We start from the raw sequence: 15680 nt of genomic DNA on the forward strand, positions 1-15680 counted from the left end.
GCACCAGACCTTTTTTTGGCTATTAGCAACCTAACTCCAACCTCTGCCTCCAAGGACATGTTGAATTTTCCCTTTGCATCTGTCTCTTTTTCTCTTTTCTTCTATAGGTACTGATCACGTTGGATTAAGGACTCAAGCTATTTCAGTGCAACCTCATCTTCACTAGCTAATTATATTTTTATTATACCATTTCCATATAAAGTCATGGAATCAGTCTATTTTCTGTTACCAAAATACAGTAGCTAAGGATAGTTACTTTGTTTAAAAGAAAAAAAAAAAAAAGAGGTTTATTTAGCTCACAGTTTTAGAGGTTCAAGGGCAGAGTACCAGCATTGGCTTGGCTCTGCTAAAAGTCTTGTGGCAGATGGCATGATGATGGGAGCTCGTATGAGGAGAGATCAGATGGTGAGAAAGGAATCAGCATGGGGGAGGGGACAGTCTTGCTCTTTTTGTAGCAATTCTCTAGCAAGAATTAAATTCTACCTTAATCCCTTCCAAGTGCAGAGTCCCCAAATGACCTAACTACCTCCCATTAGGCCCCACCTCTTAAAGTTCCCACCACCTCTTAACATCACCACAAGGCAGACCAAATTTCCAAAATATGAACCTTTGGGGACAATCATATCCAAACTATGGCAGTCACATTCTGAGGTTCTAGGAAGAACATGAACTTTAGAGGGGCATCCTCAAACTCAGTAACTATTTCTCCTCTTATTATTATTAAGAAACCATGGAGAGTTATACTGAGATTATGTAAGAAACCTTTTTATTCTTATATTTTTGCCCACTGATTTTAGATTCCAAAGATGATTTTGTCAGCATCAGTTATTATTGTTGCATTTACAAAGCAGTAAGTTTTGTTTTCTGTTACTTCTTTTACATTTACCAACTAGAATTCTGTCATTATAAACAGTTTTCCCTTCTCTCCCATGTACCTATTTTTAGAATATTTTATTAATATGGACTTATAGATACCTATTTTATTCTTTGAGCTATAATCTATTACTGTAATTTTCATCACCACTATTTGCCCAAACTGTTCCAGATTTGGTCACTGAATTCTTCAAGTTGACTGTCACCCTTGAAGGCTGGCCACATGTTGATTAGTGATGTTTTCCTTGATGACTCTGCTTCTGATTCTGTGTTCCTTTCTGGGTTCCTCTCATACCTGTAGATAGTAATACATTTCAGTATTTAGTTTTGTATGGTCTTGCTTTTGCCATCACTTTTTTTTTTTTTTTGTTTTCTAGGCTCACCTCCCAGACTAGATATTGTTTCTTAATTTCTTCAATTTTCAAGATTAATAATTAAAATCTCAGTTTAAGCACATAGTAGGTACTAGCATTATTCTAGCTTGGTTGATGAGTCTATTAATTTATGAAAATACATTTTCTCTTTACTTAGCATATAATATTTTATGGTTCTTTTTGTGCAATTTGATAGCTAAATGCATAATATTCTTTTCTGAATATAAACGTCTCTACTTTCTTTTGGCATAAATTTTGAAGCACCTGGGTTTCTTTGTATTAAATACTAAGTACTACTGACAATGCTTGCTTGGCTTTAAATTTCCTACCAACTTTAATTAAATACACCAAGCAGCTTTTTACCCACATTCCCAAAGCCTTAATTATAAGAGCATATCAGTGCACAGAAACAATTACTGGTTCCTTCCTGTGACAGGGTGGAGTGCATGCATCTGGATAAATGTTTGAAGGAGGATTAAACTGAAGAGAGCCAATTCTCATCTAAATTTTTTGAGTAAATGCATTTGTGAGCTGCTTTTGCCAACTTCGTTTTAGATTCAATTCGTGAACACATATATATCAACAATAATTTGATTAAGGATAGAGGATTGTTTGCAAACCTATTGTATACCTGCTATGAAACTTCCTAAGAAATGAACAACATCAGTCAATATTGCATATGCTCTGAAAAGTTAGGTTAAATCCTCAGCATGCTTTCTGTTGCATATTTTGAGATGGAGTCTGCCAAATGAGGATGCATGTACTAAAAACATGCAGAACATTCTATTTCCTTGAAGTCATTGCCCTCTGCAAGGAATTAAAAGTACAGAGCATCAAGAGAATTAAAAGAGGATTACTTGTCACATATGACCACAGTTTCATTTATTCACATGTATAGTTTCATAAACTCTTAAATATGAATTTAATGTACTGATTTATTATACAGGACATCTTAGTGGGTAGGAGACTTCATTTATTCAGTTTTTGTATAGCTGTTCTTATATTTCTGTATTTAGCTACCATTAAGCAAATGTTTAATAAGACACAAATATTATACTAAACATTATCTGAAAATTCTAGTTGTAATGATTATTATTTTTCAAGAGGGAAACATATTGAGTGTAAAAGTATTTGTATGTTGAATTCTTGGTGGTTTAAGCTGTGCAAGTTTGGGAATCACAGTCGGGGGGTCTAAATGGTGAATGTAGAGTTCCAAATACAATTTGGAAGGCAGAAGAGAGTCTTCAACTAAAGAATAGAAGACTGAAGTCTGCATCAGAGAAAGATGGAACAGGACAGGTCCACATACTCCTCATTCTTTCTCTCCATATAGTTCACCCTCTTCCCTGCTTTGTTTATGTTAAGATAATGTATTATGGGGAATTGGTGTTAGCTTGGAGAATTATTACTCTCTACCTGACTTGATTTCAAAGATGTGATATAAGAGAACCACAGAACAGCTCCCCTCAAAGTTTTATTTTTTATCTTTCTACCACTTTCCCCTAAATTTTAGAAGAAAAAAAAAAGTCAACCAAAAAGCCCTTCTGAATATCCCACCCTAGTTATTGAGTTGGATAAATTTCAGCTGTCAGGGAGTAAACCTCTTTACTTTGAATTCCAAGTTTCCCATGGATATATATTCCACTGGTATTTTTTCCACCCAAAGCCTATTTCCTCATGAGTGCATCAGCTCACACAAAGATTCTCTTTCCAACGAGCTGGCAAGGCCCCGAGTTCACTGCTGGCTCTTCTCAATGACAACTTTTGCAATTAAGGCTTTGGCGCGGAGATGTACTACTCCTCCTTCATTCCAGCCTGGACAGACCGTGCAAGGACTTGTTTGTAGAGCATAATAGACAATCACCTCTATAGAAAAAGATGGGTGGCTGTAAAGGAGTTGATGAATACCAAATGATATTGCTTGAAACAATTGTGGGAAGGGTGTTGGTAATGGTAAAAACATAAGCCACTGATTCTTGCTCTGTCTTATTTTCCTTGGCTGCTGTAATAAGCAATAAACTTTTCTTTTGTGTGACTGCTTGGCATTGTCATAGGTAAGAACTAGAAAGCGTGTGTCCCTTCCTGACTTGGTTCTTGATTTATCACCTAAGTGAAACACTAACCACAGTGAGCCTCTTTTCCTTCCCTTTCCTAAGACAAAAAGAAAATGTCCTTACTTGGACAATTTATCTTGTTTCCTGTGGTGACCTTAACTGCCTTACAAACATGGAGCTCTAAATTATGACATAAAACTGGAAACTAGTGAGGGACTGGCACTGATGAGGGCGTTCTCTAAATAACCAGATGAATTCAGTGTCTAAACTGGACAATTATGATTAACTTTGGCCATTCTCAGCAGATGGAAGCCTAGGTCCTTTGAGAATGGGGGAGCTTATAATCATCTCTTCCATTCAGTGCACAAATGGTAGTGGCACACCATTGTGTGGTCCATCTGGTCAACTCTTAGGCCTAAGCAACTCCCTCTCCATCAGGAGATACTAAAAGAACAAGCAGTTTGGAATAGATGGCTCATTCATGTAACTTATAAATACATATGTGAAACTGCCTACACAGATTCTGGTTGGATTAGAAAGTGTTCATTGTGGAATGCTGTCACTTGAGAAATGCTGCTACATCTGCTCCTTTCCATTTTAGGATGCTGTCCTTAGAATAGTTCACCTCCACCCAATTCTATGCTATGTGGAATGATTCTGAGTGTGGGTGGCAAGGGAAGCAGGAGTGAGGTATGTTGTTGGTACGTAGTTAGGTTGCACACACTGCACACAAAGTGACACCTCCCTGTACTTTTCAATCTTTTTTTTGCAAATGACCATCACAATTGGAATTTGTGCATGGATTTGGAGGGGCTTAATTCACTAGAATGACTGGAACAGTAGCTCCAGAAAAAGTGTCATCTCAGGTATACAACAAGCTTATGCCAGAGCTCTTATTGCCCAATTTATAGAAGGGCAAAAAGACTCTCACTAGGCATAATACTGCAGATGCTGATGTTGACCTTGCAACTAAAGATGATGAGATAGTAAAACATAACTGTCTATTAAAGGTGTACACACACACACACACACACACACACACACACACGAGCTTCTATGTAATCACACGCGTGCATCTATGATCTCCTGACTTTTACTATATGTTTACAGTGCACTGAATCATAGTCATTTGTTATTCTTTTGCTGCTGCTTTTTGGCAAATGAAACATTAAAAATAGAAGAAAGCTTTAAAATGGACATCATTGATATCAAAAGCATCACTTACGATTCCAACCTAAAAAGAGCACTAAAAAGAGTGCTCTATGCTGGCTGTGTAACTTTCTTGCATTTTTATAGTTTAAAAACTCTTTAAAAAATAATTCATATTATCGGTCAAACTTTTCTCATTAAGGAAGTAATGATCTCTCAAAATATCATATTTTGAAGGAACAGTGCTTCAGAGTTAGATAATCTCCCAGCCGTGAGCTTGGAATCTAGATAAGGTAACACTTCTGAAGACCTATATCAGCATCCACAGCCCCGTGCAAAGGTCCTCTATGCTGATGGGGATTGCAAGGGCTTGTTTAGAATGTGATCCAAAGAGCCACTGAGGGAACGTGTTCAGATATGTAAAACGTTCAATAGTACTTTGTCTACCTCTCTTTCACTTTGTTTTCCATACTCTATGAGAGGACAAGACAATAACTATTTTCTTCTTTTTTGTTCATTCAAATTCACCTGGTTGACTTTCTGGAATCTTAGATGGTTTTCTGTTTCCTTCTGACCTTTCCAAGAGCTCAAGGATTCAAACCCAAGTTTTTTCACACAGTGAAATCAATAAGTATTACTAGTGCAATGAGGTGTACAGTCACTACATTACCTATTTAAACTCCCATTAGTTACAATTTTAGTTGCTAAGCATCATTAAATAAGCATTCTCTGGCCTGAGCATCTCACACTTCAAAGTCATACAAATGCTGGTTCATGAATTCTGATAAATGCCTATGAATAGTTTTAGATATAGGACATCATGTTTTTCAATCAGTATGAGAACGTCTCAAAGAGAGGTGCTTGAAGTTAGGCATAAATATTTAAAGCAACACTTTCCTCACCGACAAATGGGAGAATAAAGGATGTCAAATGTGGCTATTGGCAAGCCCTGTTGTCAATAATAAAAGAATTTAGATGATGGTCAGTACATAGAATGTTGGTAGCAGTTCTCAGAAACTGTTTTGCAAATATAGTACACAGATTGACAAGTAACAGACAAGGACACACATGTACTGAGTTGTGTGGTCAATGTGGAGGATACCATGAGGCTCACAACAGAGTTCTTGTTTTAAATTTATCTTTTAATTCACTCTAATTAGTTATACATGACAGTAGAATGCATGCTGGTTGTACATGGTGCAGAGTCACACTGATAGTGCAATCATAGATGTATACAGAGTAATAATGTCCATTTCATTTCACTGTCCTTGCCATCCCTACACCCCTTCCCCTCCTCTCACTCCCTCTGCATGATCCAAAGTTCCTTTATTTTCTCTTCCCTCACCCCCATTGTGGATCAACATCCACTTGTCAGAGAAAACATTCAACCTTTGTTGTTTTTTTTTTTTTTTTTTTTTTTGGATTGGCTTATTTTGCTTAGCACGATATTCTCTAGCTCCTACAAATGTCATAATTTCGTTCTTCTTTAAGGTTGAGTAATGTTCCATTATGTATATGTACCACTTTTTCAACAATGGAGTTCTTATATGTAAAAATGCATAATATCAATAGTCCCAGGTACAGTATCAATTTTAGAATCATAGACTAGCAGGAGTTGAAGAGTTCAGTACAGCGAATCTAGGTTTCAGCAGAACAATATCCTAATTCATACTGACCCAAGCAAAGGACCTTTAAGCTCTTTGATCAGGAAAGAGCAGGTTCCCACTATTCCATTGCCTCAGGGCCTGCAAAGAAGTTCTAGCAATCAGTGTAGTCTCTGTTTCATTCACAGCAAAGATGGACAGATAATCTTCCTTGTTTTTTAACCAGTCCTTCAGAAATGGATTTATTAAGCTAAATTTTTCATTTTTTAAGATTCTAATTTTGCAACAACTTATCATACAAAATGACTTTTGTACTGTAAGTTTAGACTATTTGCTGTTCTGTTTCAGTTCTCAAAAACAGGTTCAGTGTCTGTTTTCGAATAAAGTCATGGGAATATGAAGATAGAAGACAAGATGCATTTTAAAGGACAGGTTTGAGTAATCATTTGCTTAATGCAGAAATGTTTTATCATTAATAATCTGAATATTTCAGGTAAAAGTGATATTTTTGGCTTTTATTTTACAAATCAATTTGCCTCAGTCTTTTTTTTTTTTTTTGTACTGGGGATTGAACTGAGGGTCTTGCTCAGTTCCTTAGGGCCTCACTAAATGGTTGAAGCTGGTTTTGAGCTTATGATCCTCCTGCCTCAGCCTCCTGAGCCACTGCAACTATAGGTATGAGTCACTATACTTGGCTTGCCTCAGTTCTTTATTTCACTTTGTATGCAGAGAGAACTTATTATTTGGTCAGATGATATACATTTTATTCTTTTTCTTTTTTCTTTCTTGAGATGGGATCTTGCTATGTTGTTGAGGCTGGTATTGAATTCACAATCCTCTTGCCTGAGCCTCCAGAGTATTTGAGATTATAGGCATGCCACTTTGCTCAACCCCAGAATTTAATTCTTTTAATCTGATATATTAGGTCAGTGACTTCTGTCTTTTAATACTTTTTTGTTTCTCTTCCTACGGTGTGATATGTCAGGATTGAGATCAGATTTTGAAAAGGTTTTTAAATTAAAACAGAATAGGAAAGAATTAAGTGAATATATGCAAATATCAATCTATGTATGGCAATTATCAAAAATAAATAAATGTAGCCAAATGTGCAGCTTTCTTAGAAATCCCTTCATAAACCACAGTATTGCTTCACATAAATTTAATAGGAACCAATCAATTTGCTCTCATTATTATTTAATGTCCGTGCAGTGCAAAACTATAGACATGACTCTACACTAAATGTAATTGTAACTTGAAACCAATAAAATAGGGTTCATTTAGCATGTAATTCCAAGGAGGATTATTACCCATGGATACATCACAAGTACAATGATCTTGTCCTGATACATAAGTAAGTTTATATTAGAGAGGAGTATGTAGTTGATACAATTATTACTTAACACATTTTTGCTATTTCTAGATATTGGCAGACAAGATTTTTATTGGAAGTATACAGTTTAACATATAAAATTCCATTACTTGGCAAGTTTCAAGTTGAGTTTATCTGAAAAGAGATTGTAATCATTCAATTGGTCAGAACCACCCCTCCCAATCAAATCAAAAGGATTAGGCATTTGAATTAAATGTAACATCCAAAAGCCACTTAATAAATTATTAAAGCCCACTCTCAAAAGTGCTTCCATAAAAACTTTGTTTTAAAAATAGCTTTGAACATGGAAGAGGGAGGAAATTTCAACAGCTTGAAAGGACATAGCTGTTTCTCTTTCCTTAATTTATTGAATTAATAAAAATTCTATATGTAGACGTACTGTATTAATCAGCCCAAAGTTTCAGAGGCATGGTGCTCACTGGAAAATTACCCAAGATGCTGAGAATGAGAAACTCTTCAATTGGAGTGACTACTTACATTTATAAAAATCAAGAGATCTTGAGAGTTAATTTTTTTTTCTAACTTATACTCATCAGTGAAGACTCAAGTGAAAGCAGAAAAAGAAGCTATCCTTTCAAATTAAGGCTGAGGAGGAGATGTCACAGAGTCCTTCAGAAACCAGCTGAAGCATCTCACGCCCTGTATTGTGGAAGATAAAAAACTCTTTCTTTACTAGGGATATGGGAGGAGAGAGGTTTTGAAAAGAGGCCTCTCAAAACAGACTTGGTAGAAATTCAGCAGTGTCAAGTTAACTAGCTAAATGGTGAGAAGAGAAGAAAAAAACCCAGCAACAATAGTGAATAAAAAGACAGAAATGTGCTGCTGATGAGGATTTTTCTTTTAAAATTCATATTCAGAGGTTAGAAACAGAACAGCATTTCCAGGTCATTTTCCTTCTCTGTGTGCCAAGTAAGTTCTCTGTGGATTGCTTCTTTATCATGTTGCTTAAATGACCCATTTTAAGCACCAGAGCATCCTCTCTAGCACCATCCCCACCTAAGAGTCATGGTTTTAATACTTTATTTTTCCCCATTTGTGTATGTATGTATAGTATGCCTATATGTGGTGGCGTGTGTGCACGTGTAAAGCATTTGGAGTTAGAAATATGAAATTCTCCAAATGCTGAAATTGGTCTTTATAATTAGATTAAGCCACCGGCAATTGATAGAGTAAACCCAGTGAAAGTAGAAAGAGAAAGAGAGAGAGAGAGAGAAAAAAATACCACTGTCAGGAATTTTTAAAAATCAATGAAATTAATTGCTCTGTTTTATGGAATTAAAACAACAAATAAATCCTCTTAGAGTTTTATGGAATAAAATCCTCTCATTAAATAATATTTCATTCAGCAAATTCATTCAATTGAATAACATGGGAATTTAAAAACAAAATTATTTCTTAATTTACTGCTTTTGAACTCAATGAAAGAATATAAAAAAATAAGTTTAGTTTTAGCTTCTAGGCTGATTTTTTTTTCTCTGTGAATCCACAGATGCATTAGTACAGAAGCACTATTTCCTATTTCTTAGTATACAGATCTTTAAGCATATATTTTTCTTTCCTTATCTGAATGGCTCACATTTTACATTATATAGGCTTCATAGAGCTTTATTCAATTCAATATTGTCTGAATCTTTTCTCGTTGTGGGTACTTAATACGTCATTGAAAGCTACGGTGGCCACTGGACCAAGTTGACTTCCATTGTCTCTCATGTCATTGGGGGCAGTGAATAAAAGAGGGGTCACCTTTAGAGGGAAGGAGAGAATGATAGGGGCATGTATATATTTATCTAAAGGAAAGAAAGTCAATACTTTAAATGCAGTCAGGCCCAATAGTCACAAGGAGAGACTGGCTGTTGAGAGAAAGAAGACTACAAGCTGAGTTTAGCCTTAGATGGTGATATGGTGGAGTGCTTAAAAGGCTCTTATTAACTGTGAGACAGTGGGCAAGTCATTTGCTTTAAGACTCAGTTGCTTTATCTATGATATGAGAATGAGACAAAATTGATCATTGTGAATAACAAATATGGTTACTTTATGCTTACAAATTGCATATTACAGTGCCCCATAAATAGTAGGTGCTTCATATTTATTACAAAACTGCTTTATCTAGATGCTCTATGTAAGCTTGTAATTTTAGTTTGCTTGTGCAGTCTTACTGTTAGCAGGGTATTACCTTGCCATTTCATCTGTCTACACTTGAACCCCTAAGAGCAAGAAAATGGTAGAATAAAGATTTGTGGCTTTGATTCATTTGAAGGTGCAAAGCAACAGCTGCAAACTAAATTCAAATAGGTTTACCATAAAGGCAACCACCTAAGCACACATCAGTCTTTCCTTCCCTGCAGTTTTCTCCTGAGGATGGCAAATTTCTCTGCATTTGCTCTTGAATGGATTGCCTCTCTTACAACTGGTTCTTAATTATCCCCTGGTTTCTCTCTGCCATCAATGTTTTTCTCCACAGGCTCTTTTCCCTCACCCTGTGAACTTGCTCCATTTTTTTGTTTTAAAAACAAAAGCAAGAGTGTGTGCCCCTTCAAGGGGATGGCGGAGTAGGGAATGGAATTCTTCCATTATATATTCTTAAATGAGTCTCTGTTGTTTGTTTATCACTAATAATATTTGTCCACTGCACTGCAATAGAAGTGCCTATTCCTGACCCCACCCCACAATCTCTAAATCACTAAATTGCAAAGGAAAAGTTTCTCGTTTAAACTTTATAGGAAGAATCTGCTCTAGTAACAATTTGACCACTATGTCTGGCAATTAACACTTTCCATGGGCTTCTATAACTCACACCATCCTGGTGTTTGACCTCACCTTTCAGACTTAGTACTCGTTGTCCTTTAACCTCGCTCTTCCTAGTGATAGGGGACAGACATATGAGTGGTGGGACCATGAGGTTAAGGGAATAATTCTATAAAATGGGCCCACTGTACTGAGCCCCACATGCTTGCTTTTCTAAGAAGAAATTTACTTGCATCCCTGCCTGGTTTAAGTGGACAGGCTATGTCATATTCCTCATAAAGCTATCTGTTATCTGCAGGAGAAATGCAGGACTGAAATAATGTTGGTAAGAAGAACCCAAGTTACCCTGACGGGGGAGACTTTTGTAACTCTTTTCACAGACTAGATCCTGAAACTCAGGGAGATAAGGATAATTCCTCCTAATCATAAAAATCTGTTAGAATTGTTGGTTAAGAATCCCATTTAGAACCAGTCAGCATGGGCCAAAGTGACCCAGAGTTGTCATGGCAGTGGAGACTTGAAAGTCTGATGTCATCCTGCTCTCAGTGAAAAGGTGGACCTGGGCAAAAATCTCTGGAAACTTCTCTGGGATCCCCAATAAAACTGGAATGCAGGAAGGGCTCACTGTCCCTCTCCTCTCTGAGGAAAACTATTCTCCCTCTTGATAGTATCCCCTTTCCCTTTTCCTATTCCTTCATGCTGTTACTCTGAGTGACATGTTTGCAATCTTCCTGACTTGATCACGAGAATCAGGGTTTGAAGGAGGTCGGTCTTTACTCTTCACCCTGCCTTGGTTTTCTGGAAGTCTCCCCCCTGGAACACTAGGCCTCTTATCTGTGCCCACTTCTGGTTTTAGTTCTACTCAACACTCTCTCTGTGATCTCGATGACTCTCACCATTCTAATCATCTTACATAATTTACTCCTAAAGGAGACTTCATTTCTTCCCACGAGATTCCTATTAAAAAGCTCAACTTTCTCCTGGGCTTCTCTAATCTAACGGTGGAGCCATCTTCTTCAACATTGCCTCCTTTTCTCAGAATTTGGAAACCTGATAGCACCACCATGTATCTACTCTCCACTAGAACCTTCCCTGCTTTGCTGTAGAATGGGTCAGCACAATTATTTTGAATTTTTTTGGTTATCTAAGAATGTACTATATCCTCTTTTGCTCATTTCTTCTTCCCCTACCTTACTTACATTGTCTTTTGCCTGCTGTTTACAATATCCTCCACAGAGTGTCTTTGCCTTTAATCTTATTTACCTAAGATTTGTTTCCCCACTAGTGTGATCTGTCTCAAATGTATAACTGTTGATAGTATAATTTTCCTTAATTACAGAGTAAAGTCCAATCTTTTAGTATAATGTCATTGGTCCTTTGGTGCCAGCCCATTGCTCATGTTTTTAGTTCTGTCGCCTGCCTGGAAATCGTACTCACAACTCTTAAGTTCCAGGAATGCTGATCAATATCTTGTTCTCTGTGAACATTATGCTATTTCCAAATTCTGTGTTTTGTGCCAGCTCTTCTCTTTTCTTTCTGGAATACTCTTTCTTCCTTTTCTTTACCTTGATACAAGCTGTTCACTTATAGTACTCAGTTCAGGAGTTATTTCAGGAGATGAACCCTACCCACATATCCCAAGTAGGACTCAACCCTTTTCTGTGCTTCCATAGCACTTAGGGAAGCTACTATTGGAATTATTAGATTATCGGTGAAAATCCGATTTCTCATGAGAATATTGAGAATGGGAACATTTTTTTAATGTGTATTCTCATTGCTTAGGTCCATTACACGTAATCGTTGAACTTATGTGAATTCTAGCCAGAGGAGGCATGTTTGACTTGTTCTCTAAAGCAGTTATCCCAGACTGCTGTGTGTCTCCAAGAAACATGTCTCACATAAATCACTGTGGGTCTCTTGCCCAAGTATTTTTTAAATCTTCTTACTCTATGTCATTCCCACTAACTTTTTATTCAGAAGCAAGAACAATATACTGATTGGGCAATTCTTGGATTGCTTATGGCATTGTAAAGATACATGGAATAAATTAGCCTGTTTGTAAGGACTACAAATTTGGACCAAAAAGAAATAGTCAATGACTGAAAATTTCAATCCCCCAGCTGTGCACGTCTGGCCAGAATGAGCTGTCAGTGACTGAATGAAGTATCTGTCCAACTGGCCACAGTCTGAAATGCCAGCATGGAACTTAAAAGAATGGGTTTGTTATATAGAATACATTTCTGTTCTATAAATGCAGTAGGGTACAAATGCAAGGGTTAAAAATAAACTTCTAAAAGTTTATAGCTAACAGAGATGTCCTGATATAAAAGTGCAACTTGAGAAAGAGAAAAAAATGTTTAAAAGAGAAATTATAAATACGTGATGTGGAAATAAAAAATCTCCAAACACTGAAATACTTCAGAATTCTCTGGAGCATATTAAGTTTGTTTAATACATGGTAATCCTGTCTGTCCTTAAAAGTTTGGAAGTTGTCATTAGCAACAGTGCAAATGGATGCAATTAGTAGTTTGTTTCCCTATTTGAATGAATAAGAGGAATGATTTTATAATCAGAGAAAGAGGATACCATGATTTATTCTTCTTAAAGTCGTGTTTGTTACAGTGGACTGGGAAAATGTGACTAGAAACATAAAATGCTATGCTCATAATGTATAAAGTAATAGAAGCATCATTATTTCATACTTCTTTCAGTTTTTAAAATATAGTCCTGTGATGAGGGTTATATAAAAAATTCAGCACCTTGTTTCCCAAAGCTCTAATATCTGGGGATGAACAGATATTTTAATATACATGTTTCTTTCTAAGATATGCAGAAAATGAACATGCATATTTAAATTAAGAATGAGGTAATTAGTTTTAAGAAATTCGTCTGAGAAAGCTGGAAAGTCACTTAAAAGCATGCTTATCAAACCCTTCATAGAATTGGAGAATTGGGAATCCAATCTTCCCCCTCATGCCCGAATCTCCTTTACAAAGGTAATAACACTCTTAGGCTTCCTTATATTATGAATGTCAATAGCTCTTCTGGGGAACTCAGGCTCCACCCCCAGCCCTCATCCTCACCCCAGTAGATTTTCAAGGTTAATTATTTTTGCAATCTAATTTTTCAAAATGTGGTCTGTGTTAATTTTTTCTCATCTTCTTACCATTGTGAACCTGTACTTTGTTGCAGAGGAGAAAAAACTGGAACACCAATAAACAAAAGTGGGCGTGAAAGAAAAAGCTGAAATATTCAGGGAGGAGTTTAGGACACTTCAGAGGAAGTTGCCAGAATCATGAAGTCACCCTTGGCCCCCACGTAGGATCAATTTGTTATGCAGCCTCTGGACTGGTTCTGCTCAGCCTCCTTGCCCTACGGCAGCTCTGCCAACTCTAATTTACACTTGGTGTCCCTCTTCCCAGGGCCTCGCCCTCTGTCCTCACCTACCCGGAACTTGACACTTCATTTATTCTTAATTTTTTTGTCTTTTATCTTAAGAGTAATAATTTTTTAAAAATTGGCTCAAAACTGAAGAAGGAAATAACTGCACTGATTGTCTCTCCTCTGGTCCCCAAATCATGACTTAGAAGAGAATTAGGTAGCATACAGAATGACTTTTTTTTCTGACCTTTAAAGGCGCATGATTTATCTGACATTTTTTCTTAATTCTGACTCTCTTCGTTCACATTCAAGTGTTTTATATCTGTTGTCAATACTGAAAGATGAGAATTTCATTCCAGTTTTGTAATTATTCATTTCTTCAAGGGATGAGGCCACTGTGACCCTGCCTGGAGAAGAAATATGACCCTGCAGAAGTTGTGCCATTGCGCTCTCAGCCTTCCTTGCGCTGCCTCGCTGTCGCATGCAGGGTCCTGGAGCAGCTCATAAGCAGCCTACAAGTCCTTCATTCAGACTCAGTGTCCTGGAGCTTTGGCGCTGGCTGCCTGAGCTCTGAACCCTTCTCTGGTGAGTCCCTGAGACTCCCTGCCGCCTTCCCCCAGACCACCCCATTCATTTCACAAGAAAGTGGGTTGGAAAATTCAGCAACTTAGACTTTCCTGAACACAGCACTTGTCTTATTTGCATACCTTTGAAAGTATACAAAGTTTGGAACACAGAAAAACACTGAAAAGACAGAATTTCAGGCAATTTTATGGGATTGGGGTGGCAAGAGTATGGGAGGGATGGAAGAGGTTGAGAAGTCTTTTCTGACTTAATTTCCCACTTAGACTTCAGACTTCAGGATATACATTTAGGGGACATAGAGTGTATGGAGATTTTAATATATGAACCCGAGCTGCATAAAGCACCTCACAAATCTTCACTAGCCAGTTTATGGTTAAGTTTCAGAATTTTGTCTTCAGTTTTTGTTTGTTTGTTTGTTTGTTTTGTTTTTGGTTTCTGGTGGTTTTTTTTTTTTTTTTTTTGATACCACAGATTAAACCCAGGGGCACTTAACCACTGAGCTATATTCCCAGCCCTTTTCTTTCTTTCTTTCTTTTTTTTTAAATTTGTTTTAATTAGTTGTACATGACATTAAAATACATTTATACATTTTGATAGATCATACATAAATAGAGTGTGATCTCTCATTTTTCTGATTATACATATTATAGGATCACATCGGTTATGCAGACATTCATGTACCTGAGGTAATAATGTCTGTTTCACTCTACTATCATTCCTTCCCCTATACTCTTTCCCCTCCCTTTACTCCCCTCTACCTCATATAAAGTAATTCTATTCTTCTCTAGGACCCCCAACCTTTATTGTGAATTAGCATTCGCATATTAGAGAAAACTTTCAGCCTTTGGTTTTTAGGGTTTATTTTACTTTGCTTAGCAGGATATTTTCTAACTCCATCCATTTACCAACAAATGCCATAATTTCATTCTTCTTTAAAGTTCAGTAATATTCCATTGTGTACATATACCACATTTTCTTTATTCATTCATCCCCAGTCCTTTTCAATTTTTTTGATATGAAGACAGAGTCTTCCTAAGTTGCTTACGTCTTTGCAACATTGCTTAAGCTGGCTTTGAACTTGTGATCTTCCCACCTGAGCCTCCAGAGCCACTGTGATTACAGGTGTAGGACACCACGCCTGGCTGTCTATCATCTTCTTAAGTCTCTGCAACCCTGTGAGGTACAGATTTTTCATTGATTTACACATCTGTCTATCTCTTGGCATTCCTCAATTTATCGTTTTCATTGTTTGGTACACAGAGAACCCAGAAAATGACAAAACATATTCATAAACTGTCTCGTCTCTCTCTTCTTGGTGAAATGATTTTGTTTTTATTATTTATTTATTTATTGAGGCAAAAGGGTCCAATTCCATATCTGCAACATTATAATACTAAATTCTTTGGGGGAAAAGAAGTTAATAATTCTGCTGAGACAAATACAGAAACCCATACAAAGTCATAGAATTTCTGTTTCTGTAGGTACAAAAGAAATTGTATCAGAATTGTACCGGAAGTGTATGTGT

The sequence above is a fragment of the Sciurus vulgaris genome (genome assembly GCF_902686455.1).
Source record: "Sciurus vulgaris genome assembly, chromosome: 6".
Classification (NCBI taxonomy): domain Eukaryota; kingdom Metazoa; phylum Chordata; class Mammalia; order Rodentia; family Sciuridae; genus Sciurus; species Sciurus vulgaris.